At 36.1% G+C, this 18,789-nt stretch overlaps 1 long non-coding RNA gene across 5 annotated transcripts in view; it reads left to right on the top strand.

Moving 5' to 3' along the window:
* LOC135299989 (uncharacterized) overlaps window positions 1-18,789 on the top strand; it is a 180,322-nt gene that overhangs the window by 125,219 nt on the left and 36,314 nt on the right. Inside the window, exon 2 of one of the 5 annotated variants that reach the window (XR_010361843.1) lies at window positions 1,681-1,836. The exons of the other annotated variants lie outside the window; for them this stretch is intronic. This is a non-coding gene — a long non-coding RNA (uncharacterized LOC135299989). The remainder of the gene's footprint in view (window positions 1-1,680; window positions 1,837-18,789) is intronic. 5 annotated transcript variants of the gene reach the window in all.

Raw genomic sequence — 18,789 nt, 5'->3', positions numbered from 1 at the left:
GGACCGCGCGGACAGGGAAAAGGGAGATGTTTATTGAAGGAGCGTCGGGCGCGGACAAAAAAGCTTGCTCGGCAAGGTCTTATAACTAGAACACAGCGACCAATCTAAAATTTTGAGAGGAGGGAATAACGCATAACAAACAGCTCAGATGTCCAGTGTAAATAAATTAGGGGTTGAATCCTGACCTCTAAACCAATCATTCAATGTCCAGGCCAGAATGTTCTGGATGAGTGGGCAAGGACCCTGAATAACAGACAGGCAGTTAGGGAGGAATTTAGGAAAGATAAAGTGTAGCTGACGGGACAATTCAGAAGAGGGAGAGAGAGAAAGCCCGGGCAGAACCATAAACAGAATGGGGGGTACAGGAATAAACCAACTTAAAACTAATGCACCCCTACATATAACCAAGACATGAGTAATGTGTTCAAGCAGGATGTACATTGTTCTTGCCTAGTTGCCTTCAGCAAGAGTTTCTGCAGCTCTGCCAAAGATCATGGGGACTGGCATAGAACAACTGTGGCAGACTGCACTCTTGTCAGGTGCAGAAGATTAGAGGGTCCCAAAACCCTGCCTGTACTGGCTTTTTTTCACAGAATGCTGACAATTTTTCTAATAGCTTCATGCTTTCAACTTCTTTTTTTGAACAACCATGAGCAAAATATTGGGGTTTGTGTGTTTTTTTTAGTTGAAAAACAAGTTCAATCAATGCATGAAAGACACTTGTACTGCACAGTACTCCTCAGTGGGGTTTTGCTGGTTATTCCCAAGCTCAAAGAGCCGAATCTGAATGAAGGCATGAGAAAGAAATTTAGGCTGCCTTTTACAAAGTAATGATTATCACTTCTGATTTCCAACATGTAGAAGCAAAATAGTCTTATCTTGTTAGAATGGTTATACTAATTAATAACCGAGACAGATTATATTTTATCTGGTTTTTCTTAAACCTCTCATACGATAGGCATGTGTGTTCTTTAACATATACACCCATTCACATATCTAGTACTTTTTCTTTAGATTGTTGAAATCCCACCAGTTTAAAGCGTAAAGCTAAAGACACTGGATTGGAGGCACAGTCTCTCAATACAGCTGAAGAAACAGCAGCTCCTTATGGTAAAACAAAGGAGAAAATTGAGGAGGTAAATCCTCATGAGGTGTGGCAAATCTTGTTTGCAGAAACACCGAATTTTCTGAACATCTTATAGTGCAGGCACAATGATCACCAATAAGAGATATACACAGGTTTTGTAATAGTTTCCAAAGGGAAAAAGATTTATTTGCTCATAGACTGGGTTGCCCTTTTAATTCCCAAGTGTGAATGTTAATAGTCTTCCTTATTAAAGAACCTCATTAAATTCAAAATCCCACTGAAAATTAACTGTGCCATGATAATGCTGAGAAGAGAAGCTCATAAAAAACCAGAAAATATATTTTGGATATCCTATTAATCCAGTGAGATTAGATGTTGAACATGTTGTCTTGGACCTCCAATGACCATAGTAATAGGTTCATTTTAATTTTATTTTCATCATTCTACTAATGCAGTAGCTTGAAAAAAAAATCCTGATACTTTTGCAGTACTGATTATAGTATATATCCTCCCTTTTGCAGTACTGATTATAGATTTTTAATGTCTACTGTGTTTCAGTGCTCATCATCATTTTTGGTAATTTCATTTTTCAGAAGGTGATGATATAGCAGAATATTTCATGATTATCAGAGTCTGTGAAAACAAGGCTGAGATACAGAACAAGTAAAATACAAGTAAAGCAAGAAAAACCATCCAGCAATATTTGACTCCATTAAAGACTGAACACTGAACCAGCAATTTAGTCACAGGTAGACCTATATTGCTCTTTTTGCCTTTGAAATTGCTTCTTATTGTCCCCATTCCCTGATTACTTCGGATGGCCTCAAAGGAAGGTCTTGAGTTGCACCAAGGCATGTATCTTCCCTGTCTGGTCCAGACTCAGACAGATTGTTCATGATACTCAGTTCTATACAGTATGACAACTCCTTACATCACAGAAATTTCATATTCCACAGAAAAGTGTGGAATATGAAAATAGTTATAGCTGCCTCACACTTGTGTATTTCCACAGAGAAATTGTGTCTGGTTGTGAGAAGGAGAGCAGTGTTTGGGATGTTTAGATTTGCATAAAAGCTTCATGTTTAGCATTTTTCTCTCCACACACAAGAAAATCCAGTCATGCTGTGGCCTGTTTTGGACATTACAAAATCAATCTTAATATGTTTATGTTGCAGCTAATGTTAACTCCATACCCAGTGCCCACTGTTGTGATAGGAGGTGAATTATGGTTGGAAGAGGCACAGCAGGTATATTTGTGGATGTGGAAGACCACTTGTTAGACATGACAGTGTCCCACTTACCTGTAGCTGCAGACTTACTGCCAAGCAGCGCAAAAAAGGAATCAGCTTTACAATGGAAGTTACAGTACTTTTAAATAAATGTGACATATTTTTTTGCCCCATGGGAAGCCATGTATTTAAGGACTCAGGCAAAAAAGTATGTTAACCTGTTCCTCTAGGACCAGGTTTTGTATCAGCACATGCTGACAGACAAATTGCTAGTGCCTCAATGAAAGAAGGGAAGGAATACCATGTCACTTTTACTGTTAAAGAAGTAAGCATGATTTGGTGCCAGCATGATTTGGCTACCACATTATTTTATATATTATCAGGTATTCTTTACACTGGTCAAGATAAAGACAGAATGGTATGAGTTGATTTTGGGTACACATAATTAGCCAGAGCCTTTTTAATTTTATAAAATTTTCTACACACTTATTATTTAGTACAATGAGGTCACTTATGTATTTATAGTTAGATATGTGACTAAGAAATAAGCTGGATTGAGATGTGGACCTTTCTTGAGGGCAAGCAGCGGTTTCTTGTTTGCCACAAAAAGAAATCTATTTCCCTACCACTAAAATAATTATTAAAGAGGTCTTGCTGTGACTGCTATTATGTATTCTAATCTTTGTGAATGCATTAGAAATTGACAACAGTTAGTCCTGCACTAGAAATGGTCCCCACACTGAGTAACCATGCTGCTAGCTAAAATGGTTTAATCTTCTGCCAAAGAGTTTTTTTGTCTAACATTCTTATTGTTGCTTAGTTCATGAGTGGGATACAGAGGTCACTTACAGCTTTATGGTTGATAATATGCCCCTCTCTGGGACATAATTGACATCACTGCAGTTGCAAGGCAAGGAATAAAAAGCTTTTATCTGTTCTAAGTGATTATTACATGAGCTTTTTTCCAATCAAATCTTTAAAAATTACACAAATAATAAAGGAAACCCAGAAGCTTGTGACAACAAATTTAAGTTCTAGTCAAAAGAAATATTCTGTATAGATAAATAAAGGGATAATAGGGCTAATTTTTTCATTTACTCAGGGAATCAAAGCCTCATTTATTTAGAAAGGAGGCTTTTTCTAAACTCATTTGAACTTGTCAGAAGACTCACAAAGCTATTATTGCTGTGCATGTAGTGCATGAACATTCAGCCTGTTAACATAGATGGGAGAATAACTATAAATGAGAATGATTTGCAGTTCCTCAGCACAAGTGAGACATGGACATTCGGTACAGAATCCAGCAAAGGGCTGATGATAAGGGGGCCTGGAGCATCTCTCCTGTGGACAAAGCTGAGGGAGCTGGCACTGTTCAGCCTGGAAGAGAGAGAGAAGGCTCAGGGTAACATCTCATCAGTGTATATAAACACCTCACTGGAAGATGCAAAGATGATGGAGCAAGGGTCTTCTGTTAGGCTCACTTTCAGGACACAAGGAAAAATGGGCACAAAGAGAAAACACAGGAGGCTCCATCTGAATTTCAGAAAACACTGTTGTTTTTAAATTGTGAGCACTGGCACCAGTTTCCCAGTAGGGTTGTGGAGTCTTCCTCCTTGGGCATATATCAAAATTGGCTTTGGTCAATTGGCTTTAAGTAGCCCTGCTTGAGAAGGTTAGTTGGACCAGCTTATCTCCAAAGGTCTCTTCTAACCTTACTTGATCTGTGATAAAGACACACATTAAATGAAACTCAGAAGTGAGATCAGCTCACAGACCCATTTGAGAAACCAGCCATTGCTCTAATAGCATTCTTAGGGTTAGAGAGACATCACAAAAGTAACAATGTCTGGTTGTATTTTTTTTTTTCAGGGCAACTCTGCTTACTGTTGTTTTCATTGCTTTTACCATTAATTGCCAATGACAGCTCAAAGTAAATTCAGTTATTTTATGTTACTGGATTTGAAAGCAGTATATGGCCCACACAGATTTAAAATAAATTTTAAGCTGTATTATTTTATGTTGCTAGACACCAAAATACAGAATATTCAACAGTAAGCCCTCAGATGTTCTTGGATTTTAAAACACTCAGGATAGTTGACTACCAAACAAGCTACATCTCCTGAATGGGAATAAGTAGTTACTCAGATTTCTCATGCTGATTTCAACAACACTACGTGAGTACAAGTGAAGGAAGAATTTGGCCCATGGAGAGAGCTGTAACACAGATGAATGCATTTAATAGATTTTTCAAAGACTTATACTGGTGCGACAGCTTGTTTTTATTTAATTTTAACTCTCTAAATTTAAAGAGCAATTTAAACCAGAATGATAGAAGCTAGAGGGGAAAGACACCTATTAGATCACTGTTAATCTCCTGCCACTGCACAAATGTTCTTTATTGTGCATTTTCAAGTATTTTGTCCAGAATTGTTCTTAAAGTCGAAAACAACAGGGCTTCCACTCCTTAGAAAGGATTAGGATTTTCTGGCCCCCAGGATATTTCTCAGACATTGTCTTTATTTTCTTTTTCATACTTTAATTGATGTAGGTCTGATGTTTTGTGAAAACAGTAGGAAGTTTAATAAAGGGCCTTTATTGCCTACTGTTTTTTCTGACAGCCTACAAGGAAATAGAAACTACAGCTTTAGGAGTAATGCAGCTTTTTCTTGTCCAGCAGAGCTGCAGCAAAAGTTCAGCTCCACACTCTCAGGCACTCAGCATAACCTGCTCTTTCTTATGCCGAATACAAAGTGTTACCTTCTGGCTTTTTTTTTTTTTGCCTCTGCTGTTGCCTCTAAATGCTCTTTTAGCTTATCTCTTTCTTTCACAGACAGAAATGTTCATTTTCTTTCTTGCTGTTTAGTAAGAATGTCAAACCTAATAGTGAAGATGTCTCTCCTATCTATTCCATAGACATCCCTAAGCTTTTTATTTCTTTGCCCCTTCTCACACAAATAATTTTGTTCATGTACTGTCAGTTTTCTTTCCCCAAAGTCTTAGATATTTCTGACTGCTAGTTGTTGAATTTTTCTCTTTCTCTGCTGTTTCTCTGAGAAGACATGTTCATTATCTGGCCATTATCTTTCAGGATTTTATTTTTTTGTCTGTTATCCCCCTAGCCCCTTAATTCCCCATTTCAAACTACTCACACACATCTCCTCCTGCAGCTTGACAAATTAGTCTCTTTTTGATTTTTTTTTTTTGTGCATAATGACTGTTGGAGATGCTGAGGAACCAGCATATTTTGTGGCAGACATACTGATGATATGAAGCCTGTTGAGGCTTTTTTTTTCATAGGGTATTCTTAAATAGTGATTAGATCTGAGTTGGTAATAGATTAAAATCATCTGGTAAACAGAGGAGAATTGGGTTCTAACACACAAAAGATTATGAAATAAAAATATAACAATATCCAGGGAACTAATTGATCTTACATATTTAGTAGAGAAACAGTGCCCTACTGCTAAATTGGGACTCATGTTGATACTGAAGATTGCTAGAGTGTCCATTAACATTGGAACAGCTTGAAGAAGAGGAGCTGCCTGGCTACAGGGCCTTCACTGCCATAGAAACTGAAGAGCTCACATGGTATTTGGGCAGAGTAATGAATGCTACTTGGATCTTAAATGTTTAGACGATAATTGCTGGAACAATGTATTAGAAGGCATCCCTTTTAATGGGTGGCCTTTCCCACAAGAGCTTGGTGTTCTGCATTGGTTAACTTTGGTGACTGGCTGCTGACTGCTTCTTTGTTTTTTAAAATTTCTATAAACAGAGTCTAGAAACCTGGCACTGGATTTGGGGGACTGTGTTATGTACTAGAGAGCAAGTCATCTCGAAATTAATGCTGCTGTGTCACATTTCTTACTGTGATGCATAAATTTGTTTCTGGGGCTATATTTAGTAACTACTAAGACTGCAATGATGCAAAAAAAAAAGCTGAGCAAAGGTGGTGGGATAAATACTCTAATGAAGAGAGAGAAGGAGTTAAAAAAGTTGATGGGTAAAATAAGAACCCAAGAATTATGATACACAAAATGTGGAATGTGGATAGATAGAAGGTAGGATAATAGAGATAGTGGTGAAAGTAATCTCACCCCTAAAGAGTTACAGCTGTGCCAATTATCAAGCATTAAGAACAAGCCTGCCCTTAATAAGCCACAGCTGGATCCAATTGGGGGTATTATAAAAGAGCGGGTTGGTTGGTCGAGAGGTGTGAGATGGAGTTTGTTGGCTGTGCTGAGAAGAAGGAGTCAGTGCTGTGAGGAGCTCCACGTGAGATATCACTGAGAAGGTACGAAACCTTTGCAATAGGACAGCAACAGTGGAATATATTGATGGGTGGATATGTCCAAAACTTGATTGACTGTTTTGAAGAAGGCCTTTGTCATTGAGTCTGAGAAAGTGGCTTTATTCTGAAAAGTTAAAAATATTTTGTATATCTTGTTCAGATTAAATATTGATCCCTGGCGTTGATGTAGAGTGGTTTGTCCCAATTTGTCCTAAATTACTTTGTTTCATGTTTACCCCTCTCTCAAGTTCATGTGAAAAAATGGTATTTTTAAGCATCAATTCTTTTTTTTCTGTAGTTTCCAAAACTGTAACAGGATGATTATTGTTTTAAAGAAAAAGACTATATAGTTGAAAATCAATTGTTAATTACTGTTTAACACATCAAGAAAAGCATGGTTTTCTTTCTGCAGTTACAATAACAGAATAGTCCTTTTTCTGTTGTGAGTCAAAACTACCACACTTCTTTATATTTGTTATACTCTCATGGTGCAGTTTTTCAAATAAGGCATTAATTACTAAAATATTACTAGCTAAATTATATCAAATACAAATAGATAAATTTTATAAATAAACACCTGAGTATTTTCAAATGATCTTATGATCATAAGCTATTGCAAGAATAAATCAAGGCATATAAGTTTTACAACAGCAGCATACGACTTAAAAGTACAATCAAATTAATTACTTTACATGACATAAGAAATGTTCTAATCTGATCTGAGAACATGAATAGACAGACTGATAGAGACATGAGTAGAAATGCACTAGGAAAGAACTGATTAAATCTGGAAAGACTTGGTTACTGTGAAGAACTCAGCTCTCAGGGTGTCAAGGCCCTGAGTATTCCCACAAGCACTAATTGTCCTGACCAGTCATAGTGCACCAATTTATACTCTGCCTTTTGGTCCAGAAGCTTTGCTTAAGCTCAGGTTGTGTCCCTAGTTCTTGTCTGACCTATGAAAATGTATCCCTGCGCCAAACTGATTTCCTCTGGGTCCTGATGTGGTTGTTGGATGTATGATTTAACCTCTGTCCCGACTGTCACATCACATTTGCCGGATGATCACTGGGCTGAGCAGGTTGCTGCCACCAATCCTGCTTGGTCCTGTGGCACTGCACTGGTGTTGAAGTCCCTACCCCCATCTGTGCCAAGGTCAGCTGTAGCTCATCCTCCAGTGTGTAGGAGCCTTGGTCCCGATGCTCCATGACAGTCAGCTCCAGTGGTCACCTCCTTGCAATTGATGCCTGGTGCAGTCCTGGGTGTGATCAGCCTCCATCGTTGAAAGGGTGTGAGGGTGGTTTGTGCTCAGCTTGTTGCCTACAGTATGCTACCAGGTTATTCTGAACAAAGCCACTTTTCTAACCATGTGGTTCCCAGACTGTAAAATCATAAGGGTTTATATCATCACAGATGTGAGGCTTTTCATTTGCCTTTGTTGACCTTCATAAGAGTCCTTTCTATATTCAATCCACTTTTTTAATCCATTCAGCATCTCTCCACTGTGGACCTATCCACCCAGCCTGATGTCATTTGCAAACATGATGCAGGACCCTTTTGTTATATTATCCAGGGTATCAATGAAGATTTTAAACCGTATCAGCTCCAATATGAAACCTTGAGGAACATTACTACTTACTAGCTAGAATTTATTTGCAATGGCAGTTTTGAAAACCAAGAGTCCAACTTAATGCAAAAAAAAGCATGAAGTACTTCTAAGTATTAATTTAAATTTCTCATTTGGTATTTTAGGACTTGTTACAAATCCAAAACCTGTGGAGCAAATACCCCTGTATATGGATAAAGGATATGAATTCACAAGTCATAGATACAGGGTTGGAAATCAGGCAGCTGTGAATATCCCTCTGCCAAACTGAGACAATACACATCTCTATTTTTGCCTTGTTTCTCATTGAATATATTGGAAAGGCAGTGTACTTGGGAAGTAGACAGACATCCAGCAATTTTTCTCACATTGATAACTTTGAAATGTCATACTCCTATAATGAGATATTTCAGCATTTCAAGCAAAGTAGCCACTTTTGAAAGTAGCTCTTTAAAATGAAAAGTACAAATATTTTTGACCCATAAGGGCTGGGAAACTCATTTATTTTGCCAAGATATTTCATACAGTTGCTTCAAATTCTTATTATTCTAAATTACATTCCTCTCCAGCATGCCCAGAATTTCCAGAAGGTGTTGAATAGATGCCTCAGTAAGATGCACAGAGGTGCTATGAACTGCCTCCCTCAACTGAAAGGGAATACACTCTTGCCTCTTTGACAATCATTTCCTTTAAAAGCCTGTCATGTACTTCAAAGGAAGCCCAGGAAATAATATTATCCACTTGTGAGTTGTTGTATCTGTCCTTTATCAGTTATTTCTTACAACTAGCCCAGTAGAAATGATATATGAAAGAGGGTACAAGAAAATTCTTTGTCTTTGCTTGCTTCATTGATAGTACAACCAGATCCCTACTCAGGTAGCTCAGAGAAGTCAAGCATGTTCCAACAAGTGTTTCCTTGAGGACCATACATGAAATGTAAACCTGAATTTCTGAAGATAGACAGATTCCCAGCAAAAGTGGTGTTTAAAATAATGATAAGTAACAGTACGTATTACTGATAGATGAAAATAGTTGGGACAGACTGCCCAAACTCATCCAAAGTATATATTTGAAGATATTTTGGACCACTGAATCAGGATGGCACATTTCTGTGAGCTTTTGAGTCCTTGTGGTTTTTGTTCATTGCACATTGCAGGTTTGAATTCTGCTTGAACCTCAGGTAGGCTCAAGAAAAACCTTTGCTGTCAGACATCTGATTTTTGTGGCTCGGATCAGTTTCCACTTGCTGAATAGATTTTATGTGATTGGCAGTCTAGCAAGTACTTTATTTTATGAAACACATAAAATAGCAAAAGGAGTATGAGTTTTTGTTCAGTAATTGACTCACTGACGTGTTAAAGATGTTGTTTGGAAGATTAAGGAGAAAGAAAATTCTTCAAGTAATAACAAAAAGTAAAGAAAATGTGCATTTGAATAACATCTAAATTACTATTTATCTCCTGTCAGTTTGCTTTTTTCAGTTAATTTTCCTCTGAAGTGCTGTGTATTCAATATAAACAAACGCAGAGGGGAAACAGAATGCTACTATTTTTGTTGTGGTTGTCTGTTCTTGTATTTGTGCAGACCCAAGATATGAAAAACTGTTGGTCTGTTAACTTTCAGAATTTTTTGCAGTTATTAAAAATATCCTATGTAATTTCAACAGAAGCATATAACAGTTATCTTTGTAGCCACCATTTCTAGGAATGATTGGTGGATGAAGTGACTTGAAGCATGAGTGCATATTTAAGTGGTTAAAAATCAAATGCAGGTAAAATGTAACAGTCCTGTAAACAATGAATTTGACTAACTAGAGAAAATACTGAAGTTAGTTTTGAGGGAACTGTCCCTCAAGGAAGAGATGTGTAGATGTATATATTTTCATTTTAAAACTAGTGAAGCTACATGATTTTTCCTTTTTGTATTTATCCACATCTACAGTGTAATTCACTGCTTTAATTAGCAGGTCACAGAGACTTTTGTAGTTTTTATTTAGTGGTTTTTCAGAATTCAAACTAGATAATAAAGACTAGTTAAAACTAAAGCCTTCCCAGTCTTATGGACATGCATAAAGCCATAGAAAAGTGAAAAAAAAATTAAGGTCTTGATTGAGAGGATTCAGGAGTTTTGATTGAAACATTCATGTAAGTGTTTTTTTGGACATGTGCCAGGGCACTTGGTTGTTCTTTCACTTGTGACTCTCCAGTGAAGCAGATCTCTCAGACTTTTGACACAAGGCCTTGCTCCAGTTTATTTTGGTAACTTGGGCTGATACAAGACTAAAGTTTGCATTTCAATTATCAGGAAGTCTGGGGAGAATTCAAAACGGAAATAGGATTTGAACTTTGATGTTACCTCATGTCCCAAGAACTCCAGAGAACTCCTTGATGGACTGGCTCACCTTCCTGCCTACTGGCACAATCCAAATGAGCTGCAGAACAGATCGGTGTCTCTACAACTGAGAGGAAATGTAGCTTTTAGTTACATTTCAGTGATTTTTATTTTATTCATCTATGATATAATTTTAAGGCCATATGGCTTAACATAGTCTGAGTATGAACTGTCTTTCATTTAAGTTGTTAAGAAACATGTAGAAGCCTGTCTGCTTCACTAAATTAAAAACATGGTAAATTAGTGTTCCTTAAAAAAATTATTCTAAAAAAACAAGTAGTATTTAAAAATATATGAGGTGGAACTGCAATTTTCTTGTTAAAGAAAGGAGTTTGAACAAAACCAAAGGAGCTTGAGTAGAAGCCTTAAAAATTGAATCTTTGACATCTTAAAAAGCAACAGAGAAAACGCTTCAACACCTGTCAAAAAAACCTCCAGAGTTGTATTCCACTCCAAGAATCACTGAAAGGTTTTAGAGAGATGAGAGCTGAGATTGTGTGCATGTATCTCTTATACTGTGAAGATTTCCTTTAAAACTTCTTCCTTTTGTAAGTAGCTGGTAAGTTATTTTCTATTAGGCTGCAAGAGCTGACAGATTGTTTTCTACAAATCTACAAATATCTACTTCCATCTGCTTTCCCTTCATCTTAGCTGTGCTACTTTTCCTGCAGCATTCTAAATTCTGATTTATAAAAAATTAAAGTCTACCAGAATTTTAATAATAACCTCATTGAATTTCTCTACAACATAGCAAAAATACTTAACCAAAAATTCTGCTTTAAGAAGCAGAAGTTTTCAATAATAGGCACTAAATTGTACAAAATAAAGTAAAATGCACGGAAATGCAAATCACAATAATGGATTTTCTCTTCTAAGAAGCATATTTGTGTATGTTTACTTTAAATGCCCTTATAAATCTCTTTTTCTTCTAGCAACACTTTCTGCATGTCCAAAGAAAGAGAGAAACACTTTTTTAAATTTTAAAATATGTTTTCATCATTGACATAATCTGCAGCATTTTACTGCCAAATTGCTTGTTTCATAGTGTTTTTTGTTTTAGCAAAGTCAGATATTGGATTGCCAGGTCCTGAATGTTGCAAAAATTTTCAAACTTATTTCAGATATGAAATTTCTTAAAGAACCCCTCATCTTTGTCATTTCCACAGTATTCTTTAAACTGATCTATAAGGCTCATAGGTGAGATCACTGTGCCAGTATATTCAAGATAGCAGAAGTGATGAATTGTTCATTCATTATTAAATAATTTGTAATTTAGTAATGGATAAGTGCAAATCCTTAACAAGAATTTTTCATGTTTAAAACATTCTTCTTTTCCTATTCTAAAAAATATGATATTTTTCTTGCTGATATGTAGCATAATTATTGTTGGAATTAACACAATTTTAACAGGACATAATATTCCTAGACCATTTTGAAATAAATATGGATACAGTGGTCTGGATGTTATGAAATATTCAGCATGTGACAAGAAAAACTTCAAAAGGTAGATATGTTCTGGCACTCCAGTAATTGGGTTCATGAATTGCTTTCAATAGGAATATGAAAGTTGCTTTTCCTCTTTCCAACTAATTTCACTAGTGCTCATGAGAAAAAAAAAAGAAGCCATTTTTAAAGATTGTTTAAGAAAATTAATCTGCTCACACAGTTGAAATACTGAATACTGGCTTTTTTCTCCCCAGTGATCCAGGTACTTAGTGACACATGCAGTTTTTACAGTTAATCTAACAATACCTGCAGTCCTCAGAGATATACTACCAATATTTTCCAAAAGAAATACCACAACAATGCTTGTCTTCATTTTTGTTAAACCCTTTTAAAAGGAAATTGAAGGCTTATTGTCAGGGAATTGGAAAAGTTTAAAAGGAAATGCTGTCACTTTTTTTTTTGCCAGCAAATAGAAATGTCTTTACCTAATCTGAGAGAATAACACCACTTGGTAATGAATGTCTGATAAATGCATCCTCTCTAAGTATTCATCTTTATTTTTGAGACCATTTGTATCCATTTCTCAATCATTAAAGATGGACACTACTAGAAATTAAAGTATCAAAAGCAGTGGTTTTATTTTTCAAGCTTAAAAACTGTTAACAAGCCACAACTTAAATATCAGGACACACCAAAAAGCTCAGAAAAAACATAGTGAAGGTGGTTGAAATCCTATAAAACACACAAGACAACAACCAAAAACTCCCAAATTCAGCAATTCATTACAATGAGCTTCAATAGCAGAAAATGTTTTAGCTACCTCTATGAGATCCCAGAACACGCTGATCTTCAGTAAAAAATTTAGTTGAAGTATCAATTAGTAAAATTGATAATTAATTAATGGATCATAATTTTACAAGGAAATTTACCTTCATAAAGGGAAAACATGAGCCTCTAATTTTATACAGTACAATTCCTTAAAGATGTCAATGGAATGGTGAGTTACATAGATAGACAGACATGTTTATCTCAATTAAAAAAAATACTTTTCCTAGTCTTTCACAAGAAGCCATAAAAAATGATCAGTCTTAAGGGGAGAACCAATGTTGTCTCACAGGTCAAAAGCCAGATCAGAAACAGAAAGCAAAGAGCCTGAATAATTCCTCAGTTTTGCAAAGTGTAAAATGTAGTGGTATGTTTGAGTATTGAAAGAGGTTTAAAGGACTGTTTGCAATAATGATTTGGAAAAGACATTAAATAGGCTAAAATAGGCTAATTTTTGATCATATGTAAGAGAACTAAGATGATAATTTGAGGAATGCCAGGAGAATTTAGCAGAATTAACTTTAGTGTGATCATGGGTATAATGTAAAGCTGGCCATGGCAGAAGAATGCTGGCAACAGTACTGGCAATTTTCTAAATGTTCTTGAGTATCATTTCATCTATCATTAGGATTACTCATTAAAGAAAAGAAAATTCAGATAGATATTTCTCAGTGATAGCTCAGCTCCCTGCCATCTCCACAAAGAACAAGAAGTACAGTAAGAGGAAGAAGAAGAGGGGGAAGAGGAAGAGTAGGAGGTAGAAGAAGGAGATGATGATGAAGAAGAAGAAATTAGAGATCACTGTGACAGGAACATTTGGGAAATGGACCTAAATTAGTGTATGATACCACAGAACTGATATTTCATTCGTTCTGATGGGAGTGGTCTTTGCTAATTGTAATCATCAAGGTAGACATATTTCAGAGCTTTCACTCAGATGATCAGAAGCCAAATCAGGCATCTGCTTTTTCTCCCCAAACATCTGAAATCTAGCTATTGGAAAGACAGCTGAGTTTCACTGCAGATCACAGCTCTTGGTCTGTGTCCCTGGACTAGGTATTTTCAGGGGTGTTACTTTTTCAGGGCAGTTTTTTGTGCTGTTTCTTGACTGTTATTTTCCCTTGTTGAGCTTCTGCTTCTTTAACAAACCCCAATCCCGTCCCAGTTCTCAAGGCTGGCCTTCTTCAATGACCCACAGATGACCACTGGTGTTGGGGCCTCTACTTGCAAGCTGTGCCCACATTTCCAAATCCCCTGCTGTTATCCTGCAGTTAAGTGTGTGTCACAACAGGAGACATCTGGTGTCAGGTTTGGGCTCACACAGCCAGGTCTCGTGACAAGCTGATGAAAAACTGCATGTCAGCACCTTGCACTGTGACCTGCAAACATGCCAGTGTAGAGCTTCTCACCTCTTAGTGACAGTTTCTGTAATGCTTTCAAAAGGCACTTGTATACCCACCCCCCCCACACACAGAAAAGTATAAAATAGTTTTGCTATGTCTGTGTGCTTATGTTTGGGTTCAGAAATCAGTATTGTCAAAGCCTGCAGAGTGTGCTTCTACTTCTATGGGAAAATAAGGTTTCTGGGTTAGCTACGCAGGATACAGATTTGCTACAAATGTGTTACTTTAATGGTGAATACATACCCTGGGAGGATAATAGGTATGGATTTGAGACCCTGTTATAAGAAGTAAGTATGTTTTTTCATGACAAGGCCATTACATCAAGCATAATGATTATTCTGATGTTACCAACTGATTAAATTAAAGAATAAAGGCTTACTTTGGTATGTGCAATGATTTTGGTACAAAGTGGCAGGAACTAAAATTACTGTGAGAAATGGAGCTTTCAGAAAATTATTTAACTTTCCTCCAAATTGCTGCCTATTTTCAGTGCAATATATTGAACTACACTGATGACTTATTTGAAGTGATGTGTCCATGTTTTTTCTATAGTGATCTATCTCACAGACACGGTTAGCAACATCATCTACAGTGCTGTTAACAACTTTCTCTTTTTGATGCTGACATATTCATTTTTGTCTAAACCAATTCAGGTAATAATTAGGGTATAAGTCTCTTTTGAATAATAAAACTATATTCATAAGTAGTAATGCCATCAAAAACATAAGAATGATATTATAATTCAATTTTTCTAAAAATATTAAGTTTCTGTGGTCACAAACACATAAGTTTCTATGCTGTAATCGGTGGAAATTTGGTGAATTGTATGCTAGCTGAATGCTAGTCTTTCCCTGAAGAATTTTAAAGCAAATCACTTTCCCTGGTAGGACAAATAGAGAAATCTGTAAAATTCTTAGGAGAACAATGCATGGAAAAGTGTTTCAATTCATGTTATTTTGTACAGTGTCACAGCAACAACCTCAAACAGAACACCCATAGGAAAAAAAAATTTTGAAAAGTCGCAGAAGATCCTGTTAAGCTCAGAAAAGTGATTTTCAGTGCTGATTAAAGCCATACATTAACTAAAATATAGATACTATTTAATGTTAGGCAAGCTAAAGGGAAGTATTACTAGATTTATATGTTACATGACATGATGTGATAAAATCCTTTGATGTATTAGCAGACTCCAGGAGCTAAATGTAACAAAGAAGATAGCTAATTATGATAAATCTTCAATGGTAAAATTCTGCATTTACATAGTGCTGGATTCTAACCCACTTGCATTCATTTCTATTTTTTCAATTTGTAGTAAAAAAAAAAAAAAGCTTTTTACGAAAAAAAATCATTTTAATTTGTTTAAACAAGACTGTACAAGGAATGACATAGGATCTTGTCAGGAAAGGGCAGGCTTGAGAAAAAGACTTCTAATCATGCTCATACGGGAGTAAATTTTATTCTTGAAATCCAAACTTTCTTTCTTAATTATTTTTTTACAATAATTTCTGTTCTCCATGCCTTTGAATCCGTATGTATATGTGTATGATAGTAATAAAGAAGTTATACAAATTTATGTTTCTGAATATAATGTCGAAATTCCTACTGTCAAACATTTCTAGAACAATCCTGTCTTTTTTCAGCTGAAGGGGATTTTGGTATTTTGTCTAACTGAAAGGAGAAGGATGTGATTTTTTATTATTTTTTGCAATTAAAGTTTAGTTTCTATTGAAGTGCAACTTTGAACTGTTATTAAAAGAGGGACCATAGCACCCTTATTCCGCATGTTAACTCAACCTTTTCAAAGCAGAGAAAGATTTAAGGGTTACCCAAATGCTTGAAATTATTAGAGCAAGGAGATTATAATTTTTCTCAATTGAACTTTTTCTTTTATTAAATCCAGACACTTTGATCACTTTTACTGTTCATCCACAAAATAAGAAGAGCTATTTTTTTTTGCTCTGCCTCAGTGTCTGCCCTTTCCTCTAATACAAATGACCATGGGAAGGCTTGATGGTGACAGAGCTATTTCACCCATCCTTCCACTTTTGAGATATTGCTAAAAGAAGAGGAATTTTAAGAAGTGTTCTGGCTGTTTTAAGGATAGTTTGTAGAGCAGAAAATTCTGTTGCTTTATCCTCCCTCCACCTGCTGTGAAACACTTTTTTTCTTTTAAGGAAATCAGCAGGTCCATTTGTACTATTTCTTCCAATAACAATTGCAGCAAACAAGCATAAAATCATAGAATGGTTTGGGTTGGAAGGGAGTTGCAGCTGGGAGTTTTTTCCTCATTTGCTGCTCTTTAAGAAAAAAAAATTCCCTCTACTTCCCAAAAGCCATTTCCTTTACAAAGAATCAGTTTTCCTTACTGCAGCTGAAAATAAAGCACCAGGCAGAACAAAAGAGGGCATCAACAGTAAAATCTAGGTTTGAGTCTCTTCTTTAGTATCTCTGTAATAGAGAATTACTGCTGCAGTGAACTCCCTATCTGAATGTGAATAACTTTGTCAGCTCTTTATCTACTTTATGTACTAAATGACAGCTTTTCCAGTGTTCTCCTTTTTCTCCCCTCATTACCCATTAAAAGCATTTGTACTGATATGTTAAACTAATATTCTATTCAGATTTTGCTAGTTATAATGCGGCAATTAAACAATAAATCCCAGTTTTCCCCCACAGATTTTTCTTAACTTCTGTCGTACATGATAAATAGGAAATATTTCAGTAGATGGCTGTTCTTCCACCTCAAGTTATCATTAATTCAGCAAGATAACAAAAGACAAATTAAACTGCAATAGAAGAGTCAATAAACCCAAATACTTTGATATTGCTGGCACAAGTCACAATTGTGTTATTGTACAAAGCCCAAAAAAGCTGAGCTTGGTCTGTCATGTATATGGTAAATAGAATGAGAAAAAAAAAGTTGAAAGTGGTTTCAAAAATATTCTCCATATAGCAATTTTTGTGGCTTTTCTAAATGTCAATAAACAGTGAAATTGTGTAATAGATGAATTGCAGCTGCTAAACCCAGCAGAGATATATCTCTGTAGTTCTGTAAAATTATGCCAGGTCTAGTGCTCTGTGGTACATGTCGCTCATGCATTCACATGCTGAGTACACACTGTGCTTCCATATACAGATGCAAACCAATTGTTTCAATTTACTATTTCCTGGGCATTTTCTTCATATTACTCATTTCAGCCTTCTATAATATTTATTTCCCTGCTAGTTTTTCCTGCTTTTTTAGTGAAGTAGTTTCTGTTGAACTTCCATAGCTGCCTTTGTAGGAACTTCAGAGTTGTCTTGTTTGATACTACTTTAAACATTCTGCATAACTTATCAGTGATATTGGCCCCAGCTGTTCTGCAGCATTTGCAGCTGTGGAAGAAAGAGTTAAATCTTTTCAGTGGAAATTTTGTCTTTACAGAAGATCTCTTCTGGATGCTTGTAAAGGTTGTTGTAGACCAACATCTCCCATGAGCAATCTGCTGTGGGAGCAGCATCTCCCATGAGCATGTGCTGAGAATCAGTCATGCAGTTCCCACTTATACCAATGGGATATTTTTTTTCCATACTTGCTGCTGAGAGCATAATTCTTAAAATCTAATCATTTTTTGGAAAAAAAGCACTTGTGAATATGATATGCATCTCATAGCACATAGAAAATTACATTGTCTCATGCAGTAGTCTGCAAATTTCTAGAACACATTTTTCATATATGGCATAGGTTACTATGCCCATTTCTACTGTGAAGAATTTTTTTTATACTTAGTAAATTTCAAGGAATGTTTCAAAAAGGAACAGTTGAAGAATTTGCTGTTGTTATATTGCAAGGACTATGTGAGAATTTACTGTGCACTGGTTGCTCCCTCCCATGCAGTCCCTGTGGAACCAGGCTTTTGGGTTTATGCTGTGGGAATGCAGTTCATTAAACACTTCAGGTGTTGTAATCTACTCTGAAATGACCCTGCATAGTCTCACTGTGCTCTTGTTTCCCTCTATAAACAGCATCTGAAATTTTTGTCCTTTTCTTCGAGGGCAAAACTCTAGATTTGTGTGTTAATCTTCACAGGGATTAAATTTATTGTATTTCACCATGCATCTACATGTGGTCACTTTTTAAACAAGGAAGCAACCATGCATTTGCATTAAAATGACTCATTAGGAATAGTCTCTAATTATATCTGTTTGAACATTTAGTAAAGATCTATTTTCTACTGAAGTATTGTTATGGTCAATTCACTGGAAGAAGAATTTGTGATGATTTAGTCACAGCAATAGCCAACTACCACGCCCTGTTGTGAGACATGCTTTCAAACTATTTATAAAATCAGCAGTAATTATGTCCATAACTCAGTGAAGAAATAAAAGCAATGTTGTTTGCCTCCTTCAGCAGAACCACTTAATTCAGAGAAGCCATGTAGCTGTTTTGCCCCACTTTGGTACATCCCTTTGTAACAGATTGCACCTGTATAGCCATAAAAGGTTATGATTATCTCTACATAAAAGCCTTA

Source organism: Passer domesticus, chromosome 4, assembly GCF_036417665.1.
Source record: "Passer domesticus isolate bPasDom1 chromosome 4, bPasDom1.hap1, whole genome shotgun sequence".
NCBI lineage: Eukaryota > Metazoa > Chordata > Aves > Passeriformes > Passeridae > Passer > Passer domesticus.
The sequence above is the reverse complement of the archived record's forward strand: the minus strand, read 5'-3'. Positions and strand labels throughout refer to the sequence as shown.